This window comes from Curcuma longa, chromosome 8, assembly GCF_044706935.1.
Source record: "Curcuma longa cultivar G26 ecotype Majalengka, Jawa Barat chromosome 8, ITB_CL_G26_1.1, whole genome shotgun sequence".
NCBI lineage: Eukaryota > Viridiplantae > Streptophyta > Magnoliopsida > Zingiberales > Zingiberaceae > Curcuma > Curcuma longa.
This window is the reverse complement of record NC_133868.1, coordinates 12,463,208-12,472,823: the sequence shown is the minus strand read 5'-3', so window position 1 is coordinate 12,472,823 and position 9,616 is coordinate 12,463,208.

Below are 9,616 nucleotides of genomic sequence, written 5' to 3'. Positions count from 1 at the left end.
AGATTATGACCCAGAGCCATCAATGCTCCAGATCGCATCCACTGCGATCTATTACCATCTTCGATCCGACGGTCGCCATCTGTCTGCCCATTATTTTGGACACAACTTTAGCCAATTAATTTCTCATTCATCCGTAATCGGTTTTGAGCAAATTAATAGTCTAGATTTATCTACGCGAAACATAGATTTCGATTTTGAAGTCATATCAGACTTCCAACGATCGATGGCACCTTAATTTTGCCTTGCAAAATTATATCCAACAACTCTCTAGTAAAATATGACTGACATATGTCCATCAAGACAAAGTGTAAAACTCATCATAGATAAACTCAACTTCAAGGTTCATGGTTTGAATAATCAACTAATGATGAAGAGTAGTCAGCTAGTGGATCATTTGATTAGATCCGCGGAATTATACAAAATAGTTTTGTTTGTGGTTAAGTTAATTGAGAAGTCAAGTCAATTGATGGTAAGTTATCAATCAATTGTTTATTAATGCAGAAAGCAAAAAGAAGCCAAACTACATGACAATGGTTATATCACCATATTGATGGTGCAGAAAGTTGACCATTAGAAAGCAAAAATAAGATATATTAAAAGATTGAAGGTTATGAAAAGTGTTTGTTGGAGGCTTCAATTTTATCCTAATTAAAGAGTTCAATTTTATCATAAATTTACATCGTTACAGTACTCATAATGGATATTTAAATTTATCCATATATTTTATTTTTAAATAAAAATTATAAGATTACAAAAGAACGTTAATAAAAATAAAATAAGATAATAATTATTATTTTTTATTTTTATCCTTTTTAATAGTTAATTACAAGAGAGAGAGAGAAAGTGAAACAATATTAAAAAGGAAAAATTAAAAATAAAAAATTATCTTGGGGCGATACTTTAGTTAAAACAACATCACTTTGGTGATGTTTTAAGCTAAAGTAGCAACACCTTTTGTTTTGATCAAAACAATAACATCTTAGTGTTATTTTAGTGAAAGCAACTCCATCTTATTGCTGCTTTAACAAAAGCAGCACCACCTTGGTAATTAAAGTAGCACTACCAGCTTGGTGATTCAAAGGTGAAATATTAAAAAATTTATTCCAATAAATTTCTTTCATGTCTTTGAGTTTTATCATACCCAACAACTCTTGACTTATAACTCTATCAATCTAAAGAAATTATTCAAAAAAATCCAATTTTATTACTTTTGGTAAGATATATATTATATCTGACGATAGACATTTTTGATTTACTTTAGAATAATACTAAGAACTTTTATATAGTCTCCTAATCTTATCTATGTTAAAGTTTTAAGATTCAAAAAAATATTTAAATCATTAATGAATTTTGATCAAAACTCATTAATAGATCTAAACAAGTTATATTTTACCTAAACTAAATCTAATAGGTTATTTTCACTCTCTTGCATTTCACTCCCCACAAACTCATGAGACTCATGATCTCATCAATCTAGAGAAATTATTTTTTAAAAATTAACCTTTTTTTTTTACTTTTGACACAATATCATATCCAAATCTAAATACCTTTGATTTACTCTAGAAGACCATAGCTTCTTTGCACTTTTTTAATTTTGTTCATGCTAAAATTTTAAGATTTCAAAAACATTTGAACTATCAATGAATTTTAATCAAAACTAATTAATGAACTTAAACAAATCAATTCTGTCTAAACCAAATCTAATAGATTTCTTTCATTCTATTGAGTCTCATTGTTATATTAATAAAAAACTTTCAAGGGTGTAATTGTAATTCCCAAAACTCTTTGAACCTTTTCTTAGAAGTGCAATTAGAAAATGTAAGTCTCGTTTTCTTCTCCCCCGATGAACCTGCTCTTTTATTTCCCTAATGCTCCTCCTTCCCTTTCCATGCTTTTTTCATCCAAAACACTAACCCCCTTCCCTTGCGTCATCACACGCATCTATCGTCAATGTTGCCACCACCGTGTGTCAGCATTGTTGCCACCACTGCAAGACGTGGTTGTGTCACTATCGTCACAAGTCGTCACATTCAGCTAGAGAGCATAGAAAGCCTCGTCCTTGCCCCTTCCCCATTCCCCGTTGCCACTCTCATAACCTCCTCTTTGCTCTGCGACCAATATACTCTCTTTACAATGTATTTAATATTAAGTGTATTGCAGATCGTTCATCCTATGCATATATAATATATTTTTATCAAGTGGATTGTAGGTCGTTTATTATGTATATTCATATATGATTATGATACATTTCATTTTGAAGGGAATACACGTTATTCATCCATATATATAATGCATTCTTTACTAGGCAATTGTGGGTTGTTTGTAATATAATATGTGGATTAATTAATAAATTAAATCAAGAATACGTGTAAATGAATATAAGAGAAAATATGAGAAATGACGATTTAGTTTAAAAGCTAATTTAAGAGAAATTTATGATAAAAGATTAATACTCTTAAATTGGTTTGTCCCTTGAATTATATTATAAGATATGTTTCTTTTTTATATCATGTACTTCTTTCTTATACTCACTTTGTATTGTGTGCTAACTTCTAGATAATTTGACCTTCAAATTATTTGCTAAGATGTGTGCATAATACTAGTGGAGTTTTCTTCAAAGGTATGCATTTAGTTAGTTTAGTTAATTTTTGTTTATATTTTGTTATGATACTATTATAGTTCACGTGCGGTGAGTGAAACTAACGTCACATCAAGCTTAACTCATATGGAGTGTGACACACAATGCCTAAAAACTCATGACTCATGACGTCCATTGGTCTAGAGAAATTATTCAAAACATTTAACCTTCTTTACTTTTAATACAATATCATATGTGGACCTAGACATCTTTGATTTACTGTAAGATAACACCAATAGCTTGCTTCCTTGCGTACTCTCTTGAACTTGTTTATGTTTAACTTTTTAAGATTTTAGAAGTATCTAAGTCATCAATGAGTTTTGACCAAAACTCATTGATGGACTTAAATATGTCAGATTTAATCTAAACTAAATCAAATAGAGTTCTACCACTCTCTTGAGTTTTACAAGGCCCACAAACTCATGACTCATGACTCCCACTAGTCTAGAAAAACTATTCAAAAAATTCAATTTTTTTTTACTTTAACACGGTGTTATATCTAGGCCTAGAGAACTAGACGAAATCAGTTCAAGAAATTGTACACTTGACCAGCTTATTCAAAAACTCTGATCTAACTAGTTTAGGATGTGCCGAAGTAACTTAGTCAATTTCTCTCAGTTGAGTGTATCAAGTAGGATACTCTTTATCCAACTGGATACACTTTCACTGAGTATCCATAACGTACTATCATCTCACCGCATCTTGATACTAGGTTGTCAAGTGTTAAAAAATATTTTTCCTATCTAACTATTCTAAATTAAGCAAGAAATTTAAGCTAGCCTGTTTGACATGACTTTTATATGCATAATTAAATACAAATATGTAATGAGTCAAGCAAGTCAATCAAATCATAATTGTTGATTTCTAATTATATGTCAAATTCTTGATTTGATACATTTCGTATGACCCCGCAAATGTATCAACCTACTTTGACATATTTTAATTTTTATTAATTTTATTATTTCATTAGGTATAATTTTATTAATTAGTTTTGTAATTATAAGGTACCCAATTATAACTTGGTTTATGAATTTTAATTTCTTAATTTTTTAAATTTGGATTTGACTTGCTCAAATTTATAGATTTATTTTTTAAAATTTTGATATTTAATTTTGAATTTTTAAAATTAATTATTATTTCAAGGCTACTTTTTCTAATTTATTTTCTTGATTTTTAAGATTTGAATTTGAATTTTTAAGATATAGTTTCAAATTTTTAGTATTTGAATTTGTCTTGTTAAGATTTAACTACTTATTCTTTGAATGATTAAGATTTAATTTCATTTTTTATTTAAATTTTTAATATTAGAATTTACCAAATTATTTTAGGGTTATCTTGATTAATTACTTTATTAATTAATTTTAAATTATTTAAATTTTAAGATTAAAATTGATCAAATTACTTTTATAATTATCTTGATTAATTAATTTATTATTTAATTCTGAATTATTTAAAATTGTAAGATTAGATAAATAATTTATTATAGCAAACACGGATATATTGTCACACATCTAAACTTTGAAGATTAATTGCACCAACACTTGCATCAAAAAATCCATGATAAATAATTTTTTTCAATTAGGTCTAGTGCTTCAAATTAAAGTTTTGAATATTTGCCATAACAACCACTATTTAAAACAATTAAATATTTATATCGACACAAAAATATTATAGCAATAAAATTTAAAAGAAAACAAATATTAAACAAGCATGTCATAATATATATGATCAAAATGATTATATATTTCAATATTCTTTAAGAATATTGACAAATCTTTTATCTTTAATCAAAAATTTTCAAAAATATTGATACTTATGACATTGTAGATCAATATTCTTCAAGAACATTAATAAATTTATATCTTAGATTAATATTCTCTAGAAATATTGATAAATCTTAAATTTTTATATTTTAAATTTTAGATATGTCCATAAATCAACTAAATTCGTGTTGTGCTACCTCAGGAGCATTAACATACAATTAAAAGTTGTGCTTCTTCAGGAGCATCAATATAAAATTAAAAGTTGTGCTTCTTCGGGAACATTAATATAAATTTAAGATTTGTGCTACTTCAAGAGCATCAATATTAAATCTAAATATTGTGCTACTTTAGAAGCATTAATATAAAACTAAAGGCATAAACATAAAATTAAAATGTGTGCTATTTCGAGAGCATCAATATTAAATCTAAATATTGTGCTTCTTCGAGAGCTTACATATAAAGACTAAGAATAAGAAGTACTACTTATAAGTTTATACCTTAAAGAGCACTCGTATTGATAACATGTCTTAATTTAATAGTAGAGAAAGAGATAATTGAAGTGAGATTTGTCTTCTCTTTCATTTCTACCAAACACCCTTATTTATAGGATAAATGAAGTGGTATAAAAATGGAAGAATATAATAATTTATCAATCAATAATAAAATCAAATCAAATCAATATCAATATCAAAACTTGTGCTATGATATCATTTGTTGGGCCGATATGAGAAAGTTCATTATAAAAATTATTTTTTATCTTGATTATTTATATGTTATTGTGGCAAATAACATATACCATATATATGTTAACACGATTGAATAATAGAAAGTATAAAGAAATTGAGATTAACCATGAAGTGTACTTTGAATGTTGGATCTACACTCCAACCCTTCTTAAATGTTATCTCATGACTCGATTTTATAGTATCTTCTTTATGAATGGGTACATCATATATCATGAACTAGATATAATTATTCCAAATAATAAATATAAATAAATATTTTTTTATTATTGTTAGCTATCATATCATATAATATCCATAATACTATGATAAAATTGTATAATTAAAAACGTTCCTTATATATATATTTGATAATTACTTATAAATTATCACCATAAGTGTCTTGCCACGTGTATAATATACCCGCTAAAATCAATTTAATATATTTTAAGGAACCACTAACGAGAACCATATATATTGATATTTGGTTTATATAATCTTTATAATATCAACAATATTTTATCAATGGGCACACTTAGTTTTTAAAATTTTTAAAAGGCGAATCCTAGTTTTATAAATCTGATAAAATCCCGGCTTGAAATTGTTTGTGTCTGAAGAGCAATCACCAAAGGAAAGTCTCTCATGTTTCCATAATCAAATCCTACTTTGGTGTTCATGGATCTTCTCTGGTAGTGTGGAAACCCTGGTATACCTCTGTTCTCTCCGATGCTTGGCCTCTCTGCTTAACTTGAACACTCAATTATTAGAGCTTTCCTCTCCCTTTTAATAGGGAGAGGAAGCATCGCTCACCGAATGCACATCGTGCACTCCGTGGGCAGTTACTAAAACCATCAACATCTCCCACTCGTCCAAGTGAAGCCACAATGGTAAATGGTCACAAAGACCATTAAGAGGTATCTAGCCACGCAGACTAAATAAAATCGTAGTGCTTAGTCACATAGATAAAAAGAACATTGAATTCATACATAAGAAAATGATTCGTACGACAACAAGCACATTGATCATTCATTGCTAAAAAAGTTATTACACCTTACATAGCTGCTCATAGAGCGATCGATGCTAAGAAAAATTATTACACCTAACTTAGCCACTCCCAAAATAGTACATAATCATTTTCTGAATGACACATAGTCATTTGTCTGATGACTCACAACCATCATCCAGGTGGCATACAGTTGTACTTCAGTGATACATAAATTACTTTTTTGTGGTACATAATCATTTTCCTAGACTCATTATATCTTGCTATGTATCCAGATTAAATAATATTTATTTATATCAATATGAACATCTTTAACCCCTCAGTTTGATTATCATATCAAGAGCATGTTCCATATCTACAATATTCACAATCATTTTCATACATAACAGAAATGGATCGACTAGTGAATATTCTCAAAGAGATGTGAATATATTTAATCTTCCTTTTTAGTTTGAATCTATTCATTTTAATCAGTTTCTTTCCTAGTCATGTTCCATAGACCGAATCTTCCATAGTCATATGATTATATGTTAAAGTAGCAGACTCTGATTAAAATTTTAAGTAAACAGCTAAATAGTCACTTAAGGTAAATGCTGAGATTAACATATAATCTCATAGAGTTCACATAGTAGAGAAGTAGGGATCCATTCTCCTACTACCTTTATTGTCGTCTTAGCACATGTGGTATGAATGACATGTTACAATATTGTCTTTATGAAAAAGAAATTATGTTTTTCTCAAATCAACATCATACAGATTTTGATTAAGACATTTTCAATGTTTAATCCTGAATCTAACACGTGAATTCTTATCTGACTACTAATAGGTTTAGTAAATGGTGAGATCATTTATTTCGATCATCAAACTTTAAATGATCTTATCTTGATTCACTTATCAAGGCAACCCTAGCTTATGGTAATGTAACAATTTTACAGCTACATTAGCCAACAGCTACATAAGCTGAACTATAAGCACCGATCTTATCTCTATTCATACATAACAAATAAAGATGATTGTCCATGTGAGAGAATCAATCACTACTTGCTAACATGCTCATCGAGATCTTATCTCAAGAATATAACTTTTCACATACTGTAGTGCCTCGTAAATTCATTTCTAAACTTCATTAATGTTTAAATATAGGCTTTAAATATTTATAAAGGGCATAGAATAATTTTAAAAATTTTATGGAATTTTAAAGGAAATTTCAGGAATTTTTCTAAAAAAAATAGGAAAAGGGGGTAAAAAGATGCATGGTTGAGATTCAAACCCGAAACCTCTAAACAGTTATAAATCTTAAATAAGTTATGATGGCCATGTGCACCAACAAGGGTGTGCTTGAAAGAAAAGAGGGCGCATTATAATTATACGAGTTTAGACGTCAAGTTAGACATGAAAAGATGTTTTAGTATAAAAGGGGAAGTTAGAGAGGAAAAAAAAGAAAACCTATTTTTCTCTTCCTCTTTCTTTGGGCGGCGGAAACAGAAGAAAACCTAGGGTTTTCTTCTTTCCTCTCCGAGTTTTCTCCTTCCCTCTTCCTCCTTGTGGTGGCCGGCCAAGAGAAGGGAACCGGGGAGTCTATTCCGTAGGGTTCGGACACGCCGACAAGGGTTTTCTAAACACGCTAGAGTGTTCGGAGTCTTCAACCTTAGGATTTCGTTTGTAAGTGCAAGAACAAGGAGGTAAGTACTACTCACTTGCAGTAAGAGTTGTTCCGAGATTTTTCCTTTACCTTCGTAGCATGCTTTAAAGAATTGTGTTCACTCTATGCAAAAACTCTAAATTATATGTAAACCCTAGAATTGTATGCATGTAGAATGATAAAGTATTCTATTAAGTCCTTTTAGAGGTTTATGAGAAGTTTATAAGCAAAGAAAGACCAAGGTCTTGATAGGATCCCAAATTCAAGAATTTGAGGATCAAAAGCACACCAAGTGTTTGAAGAAATGCCAAGGCATTTTACTATATGAGTACTAAAAGATAACAAGTATTTTACTTTGAAGAGGCTAGTACCCGACTTCCGAGGTTGTCGTAAAATAAATCCAAGTGACCAATTCTGAGGTCTTGGCCCTGGTAAGACCAAGGTCTTTACCCTCGTAGGACTGGTGGCTCGCTACCCCAGTCTCTATTAGGGAGCGCGCTTTGGTACTACGCCTGGGCCCCAAGAGAAAGTTGATTATTATTTTGAAGTATAAAGATATAAGTATTCGAACAAATAAAGCAAGTTTTACAAAAGTTTCAAGTTCCAGCAAGTTTAGTTAAGGAAGTGTATCAATTGCAATTTCATGTTTATAAGATGAGAATTTCTAGTACTTACATGATATTGTAGCATAAACATGAAAGATCACATGTTTTAAGTTTTAAGAGTTTCAAAGCATGAAAACTATTTCAATGAGCATGAAAAGTTTCTTATCATGAGCATGCAGTTTTAGAATTTTTGTATATATGCACATCTCAGTTTTGTGAGTTAGATAGTACTTACTAAGCATCCGCTTATAGTTGCATTTCCTCTTACTGCAGACAAAGGAAAAGGAAAGCAAATTTGAAGGAAGGCGACAAGGGGATGCGTGATGGTGTGTGTGATGCCTGGACTATGGAAAGCCTTGGGAATTTGCTAAGAGCATATTAAGATTTTTTTTAAATTGCTAAGAAAATTTAGAGATTTTACTTTCTATTCATTGTTAAGAAGATTTCATAAATTGTTAGTTTTGCATATGTTGGGTATCATCTAGTATTTCTGTTGCTAATGATTAAATAGATTAGTTTTGGTTAATGTTTGTTAGATATTATGATTACATGTCTTTTCAATGAATATGCATGAAATTTTAAAGTAATAAAATGAACTAATGCTTAATTAGTTTTTGAGATTGATACTTTTGGCACATGAGGTATACTATTGATACATTGTATGTAGATTAGTTTTAAAGAGTGCAAGAAGTTCATTTATGATCCTTTGCATGCAAATATAGTTAGAAATGCTTTAGTTTGCTTTAGAATTATTAATTGAGTGTTTAAATGGAGTTTAGATCTATGAATGGTGTATCAAAGAAACCTGATTATTAATTGAACATGATAGAAAAGATTTCCGCACAAGTTAGAAAATTTTAAATTATTGCTAAATAGAATAACAATTCAAGTAATACAAGAAGTAAAGTGTAAGAAAATAACCCGGCTCATAGAAAACATGAAGGGCGGGTGCTACACATACACTGAATATATTATGACATTTCACATAATCAAATTATAATATCTGATTGCAAATAATAACAATGTTACATTCTACAAAGTCTCATAGACTTTACATACTCAATGAATGACTCTCTAGTCATTGGCTTAGTAAGAGGATCTGCAAACATAACTCTTGTAGTGTTGGCGTTCTGGATCTTCGTCCCATGTTCCGGATTCTATCTGCTCCGAGAAGCATAGAACCCCACAGGACAAAAATTTTATCCCGCCTGGATCAATCGACAAAATCTTCAAAGAAGACTAA